The sequence below is a fragment of the Schistocerca gregaria genome, chromosome 1 (genome assembly GCF_023897955.1).
Source record: "Schistocerca gregaria isolate iqSchGreg1 chromosome 1, iqSchGreg1.2, whole genome shotgun sequence".
In the NCBI taxonomy this organism is placed as follows: Eukaryota; Metazoa; Arthropoda; class Insecta; order Orthoptera; family Acrididae; genus Schistocerca; species Schistocerca gregaria.
In genome coordinates, this window is record NC_064920.1 from 1,113,476,382 (window position 1) to 1,113,496,430 (window position 20,049).

The window sequence follows — 20,049 nt, forward strand, 5'->3', positions numbered from 1 at the left end:
GGTTACTGTTGTTACAATTGCAGGTTATCAAGATGTTAGTGCGTTCGACAGTGGTGTTATAGTTGTTATAGTTGGCGCATCTCCGAGGTAGCTGTGCAGTGGGGATTTTCCCGTACGATCATTAACGAGCATGCCGTGAATGTTATGTATCTGGTAAAACATCAAATCCCAGGCATCGCTGCCGCCGGAAAAAGACCCTGCCAGAACTGGACCAACGACTACTGAAGAGAAACGTTCAACGAGACAGCAGTGCAGCTCTCCCGCAAACTGCTGCAATTTCAATGCTGGACCATCAACATCGATATGTGCTTTCGGAGCCGAAGGCCCACTCGTGAACGCTTGATGACTGCACGGCACAAAGCTTTACGTCTCGCATGGGCCCGTTACCACCAACATGGGACTGTTGGTGACTGGAAATATGTTGCCTGGTCTAACGAGTCTCGTTTCAAATTGTATCGACCAGATGGACGTGTACGGCTATGGACACAACATCATGAATCCACGGACCTTGCTTGCCAACAAGGGACTGTTCAAGTTGGTGGAGGCTCTGTAATGGTGCGGGGGTGTGCTGTGGTGGTGGGGGTGACATCTGATAGGTCTAGATAAGACTATGATAGGAGACGTACGTATGCATCCTGTGTGATCACCTGCATCCATTCATGTCCATTGTGCATTCTGACATACCTAGCCAATTCCAGCAGGACAATACGTCATCATACACGTTCCAATTTGCTACAGAATGGCTCCAGGATCACTATTCTCAATCTAAACACTTCCGCTGGTCACCAAACTCCCCAGACATGAACATCATTGAGCATATTTGGGATGCCTTGCAACGTGCTGCCCAGAAAAGGTCTCCAACCCATTATTTATGGACAGCCCTGCAGGATTCATGGTGTCAACTCACTCCAGCACTCCTTCACTTTGTTCGAGTTCATGCCACGTCGTGTTGCGGCACTTCTGCGTGCTCGCGGGGGCCCTACACGATATTAGTCAGGTGTACCAGTTTCTTTGGCTCTTTAGTGTGTATACAGATTGCCACACAGCAAATTTTTGTTTCCTGTACCATAAATTTCGAAGGAAAGAGGTGATGTAAAACTTTTGTTGATATGTGTATTTCATTTAAAAAGGAGAATTTTTCACGGTGCTAAAACTTTGCTCATGTTATCTTATGAACTCACAGGTAAACGCTTAACGCAGTGACCATCTTTCAGCCTATAAATTCGTCGTGCATGTATATCTGCTTGCCCTCTTCGCCAAGCTAATTACACAACGTTCCATATGACGCTTGGAGTCACATTCGGAATACAATTTTAAGTTTCTTCGCTTAACTAGCATATTTGACACATCGGCAGTCAGTCGTGGTATTATGTATGCTCAGAAACATACGGAGCAATTGCTACATTTATCTATTATATTGGTAAAACAGTGAGACACTGTTGCTGGTTCGTGCTGCAGCCAGTTTGGGGTGCCGAGGACAAAGGAATATTTGTCCGCTGCACACAAACCGGGGAGCGGCCAAATCTGAGCTGAGACGTGTGCCCTGTGTGGCTTAGCCAGGATTTATGGAGTCATTATACCTGGACGTTTCATATAAAGAACGGCGCGGGAGGCGGCGGCCTCGTAGCCAGTAACTGACGCGGAATAATTGTTCTCCCAGCTGGTATTTATTAGCGACCGGCGACGCTTTTGGACCATTGAGCTTTGTGGTAGGTCGTGCCAGAGGATTCACCACACACCAAGGCTGCTCGTCTGAACACGCCGCTGGGTTTTAAGGTGCCACGAGAGAATCAAAAATAGTCGCCGACTATTTTTATCTTCCCTTTTTCTTTTCGATAGTCCTTCAGCGTGCGGTCTTTGCACTTTATGGCGCGTACTGAAATACACAGATTTCTTTTTTTTAAATTATTTATTGGTATCTGAGAATCTCAGTTATAAATAGCACAGTTCCATTGGCTGCTAACGGAGCAGTTCAGCTTGTGATCTCTGAGGTTTTCTCGGGGTGATAAACGCTGAGCTGAGCCGAGTGACAAGCACAGTTGGCGGCCTTTCGTGGGTCGCCGGTTCGATTCCCGACCAGGCTTCATGATTTCGTCCGTTCGGGGACTGGGTACTGTGTTGTCCTCACCATTACTTCATTATCATCGACGCAGGCGGCCGAACATCCCCAAATGGGGTCTTCTGGTAAAGAAAGCCATACCATCATTTCATTGTATTTTTATATCAGTGTTCTGCTTCCAGCTGTACAGATGAGTAGTTGTTTCCAGTTTTGCACCATACACGGCTACAATAAATGGTTCATTCGTTTCCAGAGTTCTGTGTGTCCCAAAAAATTGCATGTTCACATACGACTGATGCGTGAATAGAATGGCAAACTCACCAAGTTTGCATTCTGCATTTTACAGACATTCTAGTAGTGTCCCTTTAGTCACGGGCACAAATGTGCAAAGCGGTAGTCCACTTCGTTGCATACCTTATATAGCAACACCCTGAATAGTCATCACAACACCTGTTTCCGAGTTCTTGGCGGTGGGGCAACGTGAACACTGTCCTTAATGTACCCAGAAAGCAAAATGTCACAAGGCGTTACGTCACGCGACCTGGTGGGCCACGGGAACAGAACCATGTCATCTTGATCACTACGCCCAACGCAGCGATCCGGAGATCAGTCGTTTAGGTTGGTACGGATATCGGTGCCCCAATGAGGGAGTTCCTCGTCTGGCTGGAAGATTAAATTCTCAGACCCAGCAGTCAGCTTTCCAAATAGGCACGAGTGTAACGTATTAGTGTAAGAGGTACCGGTAACAATCTTCTGACAGAAGAAAAACGTCCCATACAGCTCGTCTGTGACACTACACGAAAAACATTAACTATCGGTGAATCTCGTTCACGCGCCACAGTTGCGTGAGGATTTTCAGTGTCCCTCACTCTTACATTGTCGCGATTAGCCTTTCCTGATAAATGGATGTAATGGATAAACATTTTGCATATTTAAACACACAAAACTCTTTTCTTGTTTTGTCGCCGTTTTATCAAGGCACAGCAAGCAGCAGTTAAATTTGTCGATGTAGCTTACGCTCGCCCAATATCCAGATAGGTAGGCCGACTGGTATGGAAATATGGCATCCAGTTTATTTTACCCCCGCCAACAAAGATACAACGTGTGCTTTGCAATTTTAAAGACGATTTAGGTCTCTTAAAAACAGGTGTGTACTGCATTCCATGAGGATGTGGCCTCCTTATACGGGGCAAACGGTGGATGAGAAAAGCAGAAACATCAGCGACGGCTAAATCATCCAAGCAAGTTAGATATAGCCGAGGACTGCCCCGCATATAATCATGAAATGAAATACAACGAGACTAGCATCGTAGTGCCAGAGCTACGTTTCCGGGACAGCGCGATTAAGTATCTCCCGAAATAAAGGTGGCTGAATACGTAATAAACAGGGACGCAGGTTTCAGTTTTAACAAGACTTGGGATCCGGCATTAAATGTATCACAATCCCGCCGGCTATCACGTCCACCACAGTCGAGGAACACCGAAAGAATGTTCGTTCACGGAATGTCTGAAAAAGAGAATAAAAGGACATAGTGGACTCGAAAGTCTAACTCACAATCAGCTATAAATAGTGGCGCTAGACTAACAACAGTTCACAGCCTGGCACAAAACCTGAAGCAACAGCTTGACTGTACACCCGCTAGTACAACATTGAACAGTTCAGTTTACTTGTTCATTCGTCCTGGCACATTAAGATAGTGTGCTGGATCGGAAATAGAATCTAGGACCTTTGCCTTCCAAACAGAAAATGCTCTTAATCCACTGAGCTATCCAAGCACGACCCATGAGCCGCCCTCACGGCTTTACTTCTTCCAGTGCCTCTTCTCATCCTGGAAACAACTTTTTGTTAAGGGCGAGTCAGTTGCCCCGACCTACGGCTTTTACGCAACCTGCAGTGCCTTCAAACACCACAGGCAAGATTTCAATATTCTCTTGCTCACTAAGTGCAAACTACTAGTCCTGCGGAAGAAATGAACAGGACTTTCCTGTAGGAACTTTAATGTAGTTATATTTCGTACTGGCATACGTTTTCACTAGAGGCCTTAGTTTTCGAATTATTAAAAAAAGAAAGCGACCTTCAGATTTATTTTACTTGAATAACTCGAAAGTCATAGCATCCAGCGAAAACGTATTTAACCACCTTAAATTTCCTTCATAAAAATCCTATACAATTCTTCTGTGGGACAAATAGTCTGCACGTAGCAAGCGACAGAATTCGAAAATATCGCGCATAATTTTTGAAGGAGTTGCTGGTTACTCAAAACCCAGCGCTAGGAGCAGCCAAATCAATTGGTATGTCCTTGTTGCCATTGTAGCAGTTTTCTTTTGTATGATGTTGGTGTCAGTTTTCACTACCTGGCCATTGCTACCACAAAGCTGTAGCGTGAGGGATAGCTCTTCAGTACCATAGCTAGCGAAAATGTATCGAGCAAATACCTTTGCTTCATGAAGCGGAGACTTTTGGGCAACGTAAGAATGCGAAGATGCTTGCAGTGCAGACATACTTTGGCGACACTCCTGCTGTGTGAGAGCCACACAATTGGGAGGTAGGGCTAGCGATTTTTGCACGACTTTCATTCTTACAGGATAATTTTTCACACTCAGGTATCTTATTAGAAACAGGCTAATTTTGTGTGTTTTTATTAGAGATACAGTTATATTTCATGATAACATTCACGAGCCTTCACTGTCTTTTCAAGCAGTTCGTGCTTAACGATGGTAGAGTATATTATAACGGAGGCACAGCCACTGGCGTAGCCTGTACTAAAGCAGTGTTTGAGCAGCATAACATAAATAAGAAACATTCAGGAGTGCTTATCCGGGGGAATCTAAACATCCTACACAACGCGTCCAAAGGGTTCATATTAAACTCCTTAGAAGAGATTGAAACCTATGCACATTGTAAAAGACTGACATCTTTCCTGCTGAATAAGCAATAGCGCTTTTGGGGAGAAACTTTTCTTTGATCTTTCTGATGATCCGCTCTAATACCTGTCCGCTCTTTTGCTTCCATTGTTTTAAATTATCTTTAATTTTCGTGTCAACCAGTTTCAGAGTGAAAGTTGTGATACGAACTGCGTGAAATGCACATTTTGAACCCGCTAAATCGAAAAAATACATATCTATCATCAGAGATCGGCTGACGTGATGTGTAGCGTCCGCTTTTTACTTTGTAAGCCAGTAGGATTTATGCAAACCAAAACACTAAAAAACAAATGCAATCGTAAACATTTTATTCTAATTGCGAAATATTAAGTTATTTTCCTTACTCTTACTTCCAAATACAGTTCCCATGACTGTGAGATGAAATATGTGCTGATTAATACGGATAGCTCGTGAGGTGGTACTTACGCAATAATTTGCAGTTGTTCTACTGATGTATTGAAAATCGAGCATTACCTGAAAAACAAAGAAAAATGTGTCACTTGAAACTTCATTACACACTTCACACTACAAAAAAGTGCACAAATGAATTACTAGCCTACAGTAACCGACAATGAACATACAGGAAACAAAATCGTCTGATTTAACAATGAATCTGTAGGAGCAGATAAAGTGTATTCTTTTCTTATATGCAGGGTACTTATTAAACCAAGGTTTGGAGGGACAGCGAAAGAAATAAACATTAGTTTACATTCAGTGTGTTAATAACTTTTAGTTATGGCAATGAGACATGGACGTCCAATGAAAAAAAAGCTATTCAGATTTAAAGATTATTCAGAGAGTAGTTGGGAGGTATGTATTATACGAATTACTAGCAAATGAGCAGAAAAGAAGTAAATCATTCATGGAACAGAATAGAGTGGAGGATGTGGTTGCGACCGTAACGCAACAGAAATTCTAGTGGAAAAGACATACAGGCTGTGGAATAGACGATCTATCAACGAAAAAAGTTCTTTGGTAGATTTCTCTAGATAAGGAAAGACCGAAGCAGCGACGTAACTGAGGGTTACTAGAGGACATCAGAAAATTTGCAGGAGCAGTGTGATAGAAATGCCTAAGGTTTTAATTCATGGAGTAGTCCAAATTACTTTGTAAACCTTTATCCAGGAGTGGATATCAAACGTTCGATGTTGATGAGAAACGAATGTTGAAGATTTATTCGAAGCAACAGAGGAAGGAAGATTGGGTTTAACGCCCCGTCAACATCGAGGTCATTAGAGACGGAGCAAAACCTCGGATTGTGCAAAGGATGGGTGAGAAGTCGGCGGTGTCCTTTCAAAGGAACCATCCCGGCATTTGCATGGAGCGATTTAAAAAAATCTTGGGAAACCTAAACCTGGATGGTCGGACGCGGGATTGAACAGTCGTCCCCCCGAATGCGAGTGCAGTGTGCTGACCCACTGCGCCACCTCATTCGGCAAGAGCGACTGGATGCAGAACAGTTCTGGTTCCAGAAAAGTTACAGCTATATGAGAAACGATTCCGATCTCTCTCTTTGTAACAGGAGGAAAAATTAAGAAGAATTCAGCACTTCTCGAGCGAAATGACATCCGCCAGTGTTCCTGGAATAAGTCGTTGCAATCATACAACTGAAATTAATAAATTCATATGCTTTGTTTATTTAACAGGCATCAAGGTTTCATGTGACACGAAAGTTAATGGGTCATGGAAAGATTAAGTACATAGTTTACAGAATACTAATCAGAAAGTTTATAAAAAAATCAAAGAATCAATAGACAAAAAAACACAGAAAATATTGAAAATATACGAATAAATAAGGCAATACAGAGAAAGGTGCTATACTACTTCGAGGAACTCTTGAAGAGAATAGTGACTGCTTACCACAAGAAAACCTTTCAACTTGGACTTGAACATTTGGGATTCGTCACTACTTTATCCTCCTTTCCACTGCAACTGTATTGAAAATTAAATCTTTAAAATAGCACAGGTCTTTCTTTACAATGTTCTACAAGAGCAAAGCGGTTTCTCGAGGCAGTGTTAGAACCCCAAGACACCCACGTAACGGCTTATGCGAAGGTCACCGACTGACACCGCAGGTTTGTCTGACCTCCTTTTGCTGACCTAAAAATGGTCTTGTTGAGAGCACAGAGCCTATCCCAAAATGTTATGCCATAGGAGATGATACAGAGAAAGTGAAGCAGCCCTCGCCTTTCATTGTCAGATACAAGATGAGATGATTCTTGTAGCGAAAAAATCACCATTCAGTTCCTGCACAAGACCTTGAAGAAATCTTCCAAGAAATCTATTCACCTACCCTCAGTCACAAGAGTTTAACATGGCCATATTTACTGAATATTTGAGCACCTTGGGACTAGAAAATTTGCTTTTATGTATGTATTTCACTTTTTTACAGTTGACTTTCAGTATTTCCTCAGAAAGCCACGTTTTGATGTTACTGACTACCTTGTTAGCTAGATCATGCATTTCACAACAACACAACATTATATATGTCATCTGTAAATAGAGAAATTTCTGACTTATCTGTCATGTTTAGTGGCAGACAATTTATATACCGCATATCAAGTAAAGCAATGGGCGCAGAACAGGAACTTGCGGCAGCCCCCAGGTGAGGTTACACGACATATGTCTGACATATATGTTAGTCAGATAACGGGAGGTTTAACTGAGCGTTGTGTGGCTGGGAAGTTGGGCTGTACTGACCATACAAGACAGTTAAGCAATAGCTTTCGTGCCGCAGCAAGCCTAGAGAGGAGTTGAGTGAGTATATGACAAGCCAGCAGGCGGAAGAAGCCTGGTTTTCCCTTCAACGAAAACGGCACTGTTATGAACGCTGAGCAGCTTGGTGAGATCCTGACTGTGTCTAGAACTAAAGCATACACAGGATGTCCAAGGAGGAATAATCAATATTAAAGGATATGACACGATCACCCGAAGCAAAAAGGTCTAGCAAACATGTGTTCTAAAATGCATACCTTAAGTGCTATGAACACCTTTTTCATCTTCGCTACTTTGAAATACACCACTCCTACTGACCAGTTGCTCACAGCTCTTAAGGTACGCATCTCAGAGCCTGTGTTTACAAGGAAATTGTTTCATGTTTTTATCCTTATTACGTCCTCCCAGAACGTGGAAAGCAAAGACCTTCGAATAGAAGAGATATGCTTCACAGTATTGAAAATGTATAACTGTTCAAAGCTCTTAAGATATACATTTTAGAGCCCATATTTACTAGACTTTTTGCTTCGAATGATCGTTTCCGTCATAGCCCTGAATATTGACCATCCCTCCTGGGACACCATGTAAATTCTGCAGAAACACCAAAATAATCCTCAGAAGAGCTACAGAAAATGTAATGAATTGCTAGAATTCATGTAAAATTATCGTCATGTTTGTATAATGAATGTTAACAGATTTATTAACGTTTACATTTGAAATCGTTTACAGCCACATTAACAAAAGCTACAGACACACTAGAATTACGTATCACCCCACTACCTCTCGCTTGAAATCATGCATAAAATGAGTACCGCTACATTTGTTGCAGTACAGAACAGACTAATTGATTATTTCACCCAGGGACATTTCATAAAATTAAAGACACAAATTCATGAAGAAAAACACACTATTTTTGCAGAATAAGACTTTACTATTAATCAACATAATTCCCACCAATAGTAATACACTAGTCACAACGATGAACTATTTTTATACCATATGCAAGAAAGTCTTTCTCTTGATGTTTGAGTGACTTTACCACAAATTCTTTTACCTCCCCGTTGTTGCTCAACATTTTTCCGCGTAATGCAATCTTAGGCGGACAAAAAAATGTAAACCCGGTGGAACCAAATATAGATGGAACGACATCAAGGGACGATTAAGTAGTCTTCCAAGCTATTTTTTCACAATGGTTTCTTATGTCGGCTCCACGGTGTGAGGGGTAAGCTTCGTTGTCTACCAATATCACGCCTTTTCTTCAAGAATCACGATGTTTTTCTTGTCATTGCTGGATTTACTTTGTTCATCAGCGAGTGTGAGTGGTAATAACCGTTTACTGTACGCTGAGATCCCAACTTATCACAAAAGACGATACCTTGAGCATTCCAGAAGACGGTCAACATGACTTCACATGCGTTTTGAATTTCTTTCGGACAGGTGAACTGTTATGCTTCCACTCCATGCTTGGACTCTGGTTCCAAACGATTAACTCATGTTTCATCATACTTTAAAGTGTTTTTTGAGGAACGGGTCCTCTTCCCCTTCATAGCGTTCACTTTGAGTCTTGTTTCCTTGTATTGTTCCGTTAATTCTTTCGGGGCCCACCTTGCACTTGTTATACTGTACTTGAGCTTGTTACTGATATCGTTATGAACTGTGTCAACACTTACGCCAGCTGTTTTTGGTGTATGTTCATCTGCAACACTTTGGTCTTCATGAATAATGTGATCAGTGCGGGTTTCAAGGGAAGGGGCTATACTCCAATTGATCGCCCACGTAGTCGCTCGCCAGTCACTGAAAATCGACAGTATTTTTGAAGTGACATACCCACTTATAAACATTTCTGCGGTTCAACCAATTTCTACCATAGAAGGAGTTTTCCAGTGGAAACGATTTTAAACTACATTTAAAACTCGCATCGTTACCTGTCAGATATTTTACGTTACTCGGTGAATGACCAAAAGTTTTGTTACTGCATATTTAACTCGTTTCTGAGCCACTGACAGCTTTAACAATGGGTAATAAAGATAATTTTTCCTTCTTGTGCAGTATATATGAATACTAGAGTTCTTCTAAAATTGTGATGGATCATTTATGACGAGCTTTGTTACCGTATTTTTTAATTGTACCTTGGAGAGGTACTTACATGACGTCCATGAGACTACATGTTGTTCTAACTAGTCATTTTTGTGCAATCAGTACTTTGTTTCTAAGTGATGAGTTACCCCAGAAAATTATTTCGTAAGACACTATAGACTGGAAATATGCAAAATCTGTAAGGAGGCAGATACGTTTATTTCCAAGATTAGCAAATAATATGAAGAACTAAAGCCACTGAACTTAACTGTTTGAGAAGCTCAGTAATGTGCTTCTTCCAGTTCAAGTTTTCATCAATATGTACACCCAAAAATTTGGTGTAATATGCTCTATATACTGTCTCATGCTCATGTCCTACATCAATAGTTGGAGTGCCTATTTATTATACGGAACTAAAAGTAATGTGTTATTTAAAAATTTAGGGGGAGCCCATTTTCAGAGAATCTCTTGTTAATTCTTTGGAAAATATCATTTGCCAACTCTTCTGTTGCTTTCTCTGTAATGGAATTCATTACAAAACTAGTATCGTCTGGAAAAAGAACCAGTTTTGCTTTTTAAGTGGAACGTCACTCACATACATAAGAAATAGGAGTGGACTTAAAACTGGACCCTGTGGAACTAGCTCTATGTGTATGTCTCTCTTTTATCTCTCTTTCTCTCTCTCTCTCTCTCTCTCTCTCTCTCTCTTTCCTCAGTCACGATAATCTTCTACCTTTCCAACATTGTCTGAATTATTCAGTACAAACTTTTGCATTCAGTTTGTTAAGCGTGATTCAAATCAGCTACGTGTTAAGCCATCTATATACAAAACTTGAGGTGTTTGAAGAGAGTAACATGATCAACACAACCATATGCCTGGGAAAGATCACAGAAAATACCAACAAGCTATACATTATGATTTAAGGGTTGTACTATTTGATGAGTCAGTGCAGAAATAGTATTCCGAGACGTGCAACCCTTCTGCGATAAAAACTGTGATAAGCTAAGTAAATGGTTTCCATTACGTGTGCGACTACTCTTGAGCGCATTACTTCTTCGAATGCTTTGGAAAACGATGTGAGTGAGGAAACAGTGATAATTACCGCTGTCACTGACACTTCAGAACATTGAGCACTTCATTACAGAATGGTAGTTTCACATCATAGTTCAGTTATGGTACTGATATGAAGATCACTCTAAATGTTCTATTCGCATCCAGCCGGATCAGTACTATGACGATACTGTCGTTGTAAACGATGATAACAAACGGTCACTGATTGCATACTGTATGGGCTGAACGGCGTGCGATCGGACATAAATAACTTTCCCGCTGTAACGACGTAATGAAGCGCTTGGGGGCGCCGGCTGCTTCTAGGCTCTTCAGTCCGGAACCGCGCTGCTGTTACGGTCGCAGGTTCGAATCCTGCCTCGGGCATGGATCTGTGTGATGTCCTTAGGTTAGTTAGGTTTAAGTAGTTCTAAGTCTAAGGGACTGATGACTTCAGATGTTGAATCCCATAGTGCTTAGAGCCATTTGAACGCTTGAGGGCGTGCTACGCCGACTTCTCGTTGCTGCGTTTAACACTGATTGTCTCTACTACATAGATACTCCGCAAGACACCGTACTGCTTGTGGCAGAGGGTACTCAGTACCGCTGCTAGTCATTTCCTTTCCTGTTTCACTCAAAAATCGAGTGATGGAAAACGACTATCTGCATGCGTCCGTATGAGCCCTAATTTCTCGTGTCTTACCTTCGTGGTCCTTACGCGTATTGTACACACAAGAGCCAAAGAAACTGGCACACTCGCCTAATATCGTGTAGGACCCCGCGAGCACATAGGAGAGGCGCAACACTACGTGGCATGGACTCGACTTATGTCTAGAGTAGCGCTGGAGGGAACTGACACCATGAATCCCGCAAGGCTGTCCATAAATCTGCAAGAGTTAGAGGGAGTGGAGATCTATTCTGCACAGTACGTTGCAAGTCATCCCAGGTATGCTCGTTAATGTTCGTGTCTGGGACGTTTGGCGGCGTGTTCCTGGAGCCACTCTATAGCAATTCTGGACGTGTGGGGTGTCACAGCGTCCAGCCGGAATTTCCCAAACACACTGGACAAGAAAGGACGCAGGCGATCAGAAAGGATGCTTGCACGTCACCTATCAGAGTAGTACCTAGATGTATCAGGGGTCCCACATCACTCCTCCTGCACACGCTCCACACCATTACAGAGCTTCCACCACACTGGACAGTCCCCACGCGGGATCCATGGATTCACGAGGTTGTCTCCATACCCGTACACGTCCGTCCACTCGATACAATTTGAGACGAGACTCGTCCGACGAAGCAACATTTTTCCAGTCATCAACAGTCCAATATCGGTGTTGACGGACCCAGGCGAGGCGTATAGCTTTGTGTCGTGCAATCGTCAGGGGTACACTAGTGGGCCTTCGGCACCGAAACCCCATATCGATGATGTTTCGTGGAATGGTTCGCACTTATTGAACACTCGCGAAATAGTCGAACTAGAAAATTCCCACTTCATCTCTAACTCGGAGATGCTGTGTCCCATCGCTCGTGTGCCGACTATAACACCACATTCAGACTCGATTAAATCTTGATAACCTGCCATTGTAGCAGCAATAACCGATCTAACAACTGCGCCAGTCACTTGTAGTTATAGGCGTTGCCGACCGCAGCGCCGTAATCTGCCTCTTTATATCTCTCTGTATTTCAAGACGCATACCTAAACCAGTTTATTTGGCGCTTCAGTGTATCTTACTAAAATCGTTCGGCAGCCAGCTTCTTCAAGTGCCGGCTCTCTAAATTTTCTCAATGGCGTTCATGGAAAAGGACGTCGCCTTCCCTGTCCCATTTCAGTTCCTGAAGCATTTCCGTAACACTTAAGTCTTGTTCGTGCCCACTTGTCTTCTTGAGGTACTGTCTTCTGCATGAGACCTCATTCTGCGGACGGAACCACATGAAATACAACGTATCACAGAACGTTAAATGCCGTACTGAGGCTATAAACAAAACTATTTTTATCCCTCAGCTGCTATTAGCTCACCCCAGTGATGTCAACCAAAGGTTATGGAAGTACAAAACATCTATAAGACGTTTTATTTCTGCATCAGTTCGCTTCTTTAGCTGTTGAATGTCCCCTGTAAATAAGTTGTTAAATAAGCTTTGTACGAGTGCCAAAACAACGAGTTCTCGACTGTCACATTGAAGATCAGCAGCACAATAAAAATTTACCTTACTATTACTATTTATTAATGTGTTTAATATGAAAACTTGGTAATCGAATGTCGTAAGAAGGTCATCTGAGTAGATACCGCAGGGGCATGATAAATGAAAGGTGTGAACTTGTGTAAGTTCCTGCAGTTGCTGATTGTAGTGTAAAACAGTCAGCCTATGTAAAACATGGTTTCAGATACGTAAAAATATAATCTGCGTAATAATGTGATGCAAATGCATAGGCATGTCTTATTTGTTTCCGCCCGAATCTCGTGGTCGTGCGGTAGCGTTCTCGCTTCCCGCGCCCGGGTTCCCGGGTTCGATTCCCGGTGGGGTCAGGGATTTTCTCTGCCTCGTGATGGCTGGATGTTGTGTGTTGTGCTTAGGTTAGTTAGGTTTAAGTAGTTCTAAGGGGACTGATGACCATAGATGTTGAGTCCCATAGTGCCCAGAGCCATCTGAACCATCTAATTTTTTTTCAAATGGAAAGTGTTAACAAATTTGTACATATATTCGAATGGTGGTCTAGAACTTACCAACAGACATGACTACAGTAGCAGTCACGTTACAGAGGTTACACAGGTGGTGTAGGGATCTTCTGATGTTCATAGCTGGTTGCGTAAGGTTGGTGGAAACAATTGAGCGGCCAGGATGACGCACGTGTTCAAGTGTGTTCGATGTTATGAATATTTCTCTGTGTACCTATTCGAGATTTAGTCGTTTCTTGGTAAATTATATTGCAATTTATTGATTCTTAATCAGTGAAAGCTAGTGTCGCAAAAAGTAGTTGAACATTGCTGTGGTGAATTGATCACTGCATAGAGACTTTGTTCAATTTGTTGAGCTTTAGGAATTTATACAGTCTAGTCGAATTAATGGACTGCACAATGCCTCTGCCTTATATTAGTCACTGGCAGCGAACGTGCCGCTCACTCAGCTAGTACAGTTTTTTATGATTTTGTTTGTAGCACTGAGTATAATATTAACCTGTGCATGTCCAGCATTAAAAGTACATTGTTTACGTTCATTAAGTATCTGTAGGCTGTCCATCTACACAAATTCAAAATTTTAAGAGTAAATTTGTGTCTTCTGCGATTAAAATGGTAGTCCAGTCTAATAGAGTGATTAGCCTACAGTAATCATCTGAGGCATCATAAACTCTGTTTTCCTTCAGTATATTTATTCTTGCGTTTTATGTATCATTAACTGATTGTTTCCTTAGGCGTCCCAGGTAATTATTAGATGTTGTAGGGCACAATGCAATAATTCGCAACCAAACCTCTGTGTCACAAAGCGACCCACTAAAATTGTTGTTCATGGGTCGGAAGCAGCAAATTATTTCAGAGGACGAATAGATCCAGAATGATATTTTCACTCTGCAGCGGAGTGTGAGGTGACATGAAATTTTCTGGCAGATTAATAGTGTGTGCCGGACCGAGACTCGAACTCGGGACTTTTGCCTTTCGCGGGCAAGTGCTCTACCAAACTGAGCTACCCACCATTCTGGAAACATCCCCCAGGCAGTGGCTAAGCCATGTCTCCGCAATATCGTTTCTTTCAGAAACGTTGCAAGGTTGTCAGGAGAGCTTCTGTAAAGTTTGGAAGGTAGGAGACGAGGTAGTGGAGGAAGTAAGGCTGTGTGGACGGGGCGTGAGTCGTGCTTTGGTAGCTGAGTCGGTAGAGCACTTGTCCGCGAAAGGCAAAGGTCCAGAGTTCGAGTCTCGGTCCGGCACACAGTATTTATCTGGAAGGAAGTTTCATATCGACGAATAGTCAATACATCAGATTAGCAAGCAGTCACCACCCCCGATACGTTGCATCAAATTGTAAGTGACCCCTTTCAGATCACTAAAACGCTTGTTGACACTGCATTTCACCGTAAAACACAGCTTGCAGCATGTGAGTTGCGGAAATATTTCGCATAAAAATGGAATCAATAATTTGGTCGAACACCCGAAGGCATTCCATTAATTAATCCCAACGAGCGCACTTGGGATACCACAACTTACTGCTTCTTCTTCGGAGATATAATTAGGGACAAACTTCTGCTTCCCAGATAGGAAGAGAGTAACCCATGCGCATGAGTTCTTTTCTTGCTTATACCCGTAATGCAATTATCAGCACATGCTCTGTGTCAAGTTTACTTCAAGGTAGCGCGCCAGGCCCAGCAGTTTCTTAGCTGAGAAGAGCAGTCACAAATTTCGCCTCCACCGGGGCAGCCTTGAATAACAACAGCCATACAGTGGCGACTCACGTGCATTTCGGGCGCGTCAGATTTATTCTGTGCAGCTGCTGGTAACGGACAGGAAAAGGGGTGCGAGGGGAGAGGTAAGGGGTCAGGCGCGTGGCTAAAAATAGAGTTTCGCCTTCGAGGACGCGCAGTGCTTCTATTTGCAAGCGCCGAGGTAGCTGCAAACCGCATCGGGTGCACGGAGCCAGGGCCAAGACACAGTGGTTCGCTCTGCAGTGCCAACAATTGGCTGGCCGGCATTTGCTTAGGCTGTCAACGCTTACGCTCACGAACAAGTGATTCTATTACCTACTTTGACTGAACACGTCGGAATGCACATCGAAACGGTGGTAATTCCTGGAGTGTCCATAAGGTGCATGATTCAACGCAGTATATAATAAAATGTTTCAGAAATTTGCCCTATAAGGCAAATTTTTGTCGAGAATCAAAATGCGATCATTAAAGTTTTCGCGGTAACTTAAAATTGTAATAACGCAACAAAAAGAAAAGGGTTGAGCTGGACAGGATAAACAAAAGACAATAAACAACATTAGGATCGCACGTCTTGATACCGCGAAATTTCACTGGCAACGAAGATATCTGACTACCTAAGATATAATATACTTGTAAACCTAATGCATCAATGGAACGATCTGCCGTCTGATGGCCCTGAGCACTCTGGGACTTAACATCTGAGGTCAACAGTCCCGTAGAACTTAGAACTACGTAAACCTAACTCACCTAAGGACATCACACACATCCATGCCCGAGGCAGGATTCGGACCTGCGACCGTCGCGGACGCGCGGTTCCAGACTGAAACGTCTGGAACCGCTCGACCACAGCGGCAGGCGATCTGCGGATTGAAAACTGACAAAAAATAACACGAGAGTTCTATAGAATGTAAATGTGACCTATATTAACAATGCACTAAATAAAAGAAATTACGTTCCAAGATTTTTTATGGACGTCACTCCATCTAGTCCTAAGTATAACTTAAAAACCTCGTAGTACTGTTGTTACAAAGAAGTGAAATAAAATGATGTGTAAACACTTGAAAATAGCACAAATGCAGGAAGAATCGTGTCGCGAACCTGCATAAAAGCAAGAAATGAGTTATTTGCAGCTAGATAAAAGCAGTGAAAAAACCCGCTACGGCCTAGGTTTCGGCAATCTTCAGAAAGCACCATTCGCTGAAGTTCATGGTGCGTTGAGCAATCAGTTTACCTCTGCCGCTGAAACTACATAACCATCGCGACCTAGACTTTTTTCACTGCTTTGTACAGCTAACAACACCGCTGTCTCCCAAAAAGGTTGCCTAAAGTTTTTGCAACTAACTTTGTTATAAGTATCAGTAAGATGACTATTCAGTATGTTTCGTTTTCTATTGGCTTCTTTCGAGAACAGTTGCTACTTTCATATATACAGTTAATGACTATCCAGCCATTGACCTTCGTCGAATCGTCAGCTTAGTGTGCGCGAGTAATGAGTGGATGGGCAAATATCTATACGCATGTAGATTGTGAACATTTGGGGAAGTGGGTCTCACGGGAAGCGTGCAGTGGTTAAGTCCCTGCAGTCGCGCCGTTCATCTGGGTCTTCGGTGGCTCAGAAGGATAAAGCGTCTGCTATGTAAGCAGGAAATCCTGGATTCGAGTGCCGGTCGAGGCAGACATTTTCAGCTGTCCCCATCGAGATATTTCAACACCTGTCGGCAGCATCATTTCTTCCGCCGGAAATAAAAAAAAAATAGTGATCAGTTCCAAGTATACAAACGCAAGGTGAATTGTTTCTCTGCGGCACATTCCTTCTGTTCTGTACACGAGCTCCTCGTAGTAGTTCATAACTTTTTCCTGCAATCTGTTATTTATTCGTATATTCCTTTACAGTTCTTGTCGTGAGTTATTAATTCTTTTGTGTGTAAATCTATGACCATGAGCAGTTACATTTTCTCACATGGTACAACGGAACCTAATAAATAAAAAAGTAAACATATAAGACACACACACATACACACATGAGGCGAAGCGTAGCTGTCAAAGTGTGTGAAGACAAGAAAGACTTGCCAATTACACGACTGAGTAACTCCTTGGATCTTTCTCAGCCAATAAAGCGATACAATGTTTGTCTTTTATTAGGAGCGGTCATTGGTTGACGCAAGTACACACGATGTTATGACGTGCGACTTAGCGACGCCACAACGGAAGCCAGGCTGTCGCCACCGTGCCTTCGCGGGCGCCGTAATTAAGCCGTCAGCCTTTTCCCTTTTCTTTTTATTTTCCCCCTTGTTTCGCGCCGTCCGTCGACGCCTGAGAACGGCGCGGGCGAGTCGCCGTAAATCTCTGCCCACGTGCGCGCCGCACAAAGGCCCGACGTCGCGGATAAGGATCCGCTAGCGACGCCCTGGCGACTCCATCCGCCAAGCGGCCAGCAGCGGGCCATCTCACTCACAGCCCCAACTGCTTCCAGTCTTCGCGCCGTCACTTTCAGTTGGCTTTGTTTTGCAGTTTAGTCTTCCATCTGGGCTGAAGGTCGGTTCTTTTGGAGTGTTGCGCGTTATTTAGAGAAATGTAGCTTTTCAGTTCTTTTATTTACATTGATATTTAATTTTTACAGTCTGCTCTCGGCAATTCGACAGTTCGACACTTCATACAAGGCTCGAATAATTTAGAGTTTGATTTAACAAACGTTTTACTGATGAAGGTGGAATCAAGGAACAGTAGAAATGACTGTATAAAGTTAAAAATAGCGTTATAATGTTAAGGGGAGTAGGATGTCAAACGGGCCGACTTGGAGCAGGAAAGGCACCATAGGGCATTTTAATTTCTACTGTCTATATCTTTACAAATAAATTCATAAAACTTTGTCAGCATGACAAGGAAGGATTCAGGATTCACAAAGATAGCAGTGGAAGTTCAAAAACATAACAAAATAATGTTTTTAATACGTGAAATTTCATCATTTTTTCACTTACCATTGGCTGCATTTGTTGCTATAGGTACACTTTTCTTCATAATTAAGAGAGGTTCTTCGACGAGTTTTGCACAGCATACACACCATACCTACAGGTGTATGAAACTCCAGAATTTATCTAATTTATGAAAAAATGAATGAGATGTTCCATTTTAAACTTCATGTTTAGAAAAAACTCAAATTTTATAGTTAATTATCCCATTTTTTTTACCACAGTTCTTAATAGATTTAGAAAATTCTGGAGTTTTGCCTTAAGGAGTTTGTGGTTAATAAACAGTGCAAAATTCACCGAAGAATCTGTCCTACTAATGAAAAAAGTGTACCTATAGCAACAAATGCAGCCAACAGAAAGTGAAAAAATAATGAGATTTCATATGTTAAAAGCTTTATTTTCTTACGTTTTTAAACTTCCACTGCTACGAGTGTGAATCCCTAATTCTTCCTGGTCATGCTGACAAAGTTTTATGAATCTATTTGTAAAACTATAGACAGTGGAAATCAAAATGTCCTGTGGTGCCTCTCCTGCTCCAAGTCGGCCAATTTGATGTCCTAGTCCCATTAACAGGATTCATAAACGTTGCAAAGGGAAGTAGAAAATAACCTCTTTTTTTTACTATCAGTCTTCTGACTGATTTGATGCGACCCGTCCCGAATGGTTCTTGAGTGGTAATCTCTTCATCTCCGAGTAGGAGTTGTACCTTAAGTCATCAATTGTTAGCTGGACATAATCCAATCGCTGTCTTCCGCTATAGATTTCATCCCGTATAGCTCCCTGTAACGTCTTCCATATCGATTCGAATTTCTTCATCTATCACGTCTTCAGACGAGTCTACCTTCTCGTAGAGCACCTCACTGTACTCGTTCTACCTCCGCTCTCTCCTCTATGTGTAACAACGGAATTCCCATTTCGCTCATAATGTTAACACCCCCTTTTAAAAAAAAAAAAAATCGGTGAATTCTGTTTCGACTTTTCTTCACGCTGACTCAGCCCGTTCGACAACTATTTCTTTTTCGATTTCTTCATATTTTTCATGCACTAACTTCGCCTTAGCTTCCCCACACTTCTTACTTATTTCACTCATTTCTGTATTCCTACCTGTCACTGAACATTTTTGTCTTCCTTTCTTTTGTCGATCAGTTAAAGTTGCAATTACATTCATTGAACTCATGTCTATCTGTCCAAAATCAGCTATTGCCCTTTTTAGAGATGTCCACTTCTCGTTTAGCAAAGTGTCTACTCTAGTATTCCCTATCGCAGTATTCACGTTCTTAGCGACCTTCAAACGCGTCTCATTATTCCTCAGTACCACAGTATCCCACTACCTTTCACACTGACTCTTCCAGATGTTTCTCTTAAGTTTTAGTCTACTCTTTATCATCACTAAATTATGAACTAAGTCTATATCCGCACCTGAATAAGCCCCACAATGCAATAACTGATTCCGCAATCTCTGACTGATCATGATGTAATCCGCCTAGAATCTTCCCCTGTCTCCCGGTCTTTTCCACGTATACCTTCTTCTCTTGTGATCCTTGAACAGAGTGTTCGTTATTACCATCTGAATTTTGTTGCAGAACTCGATTAGTCTTTCTCCTCTCTGTTTCCTACTGCCAAGCCCGCATTCTCCGCAACATTTCTTCTGTTCATTCCCCTAAAATCGGGTTCGCATCCTCGATGCTTATTAGATTTTCAAATCTTTTTACATACTGAGTTACCTGTTCAACATCCTCATGTACTTCCTTTACCCCTTCACCGTCTACTTGCCACGTTGGCGTGTGTAACTGAACTATCGTTGTTGGCGTTCGTTTTCTGTCGATTCTTATGAGATAAACCCTAC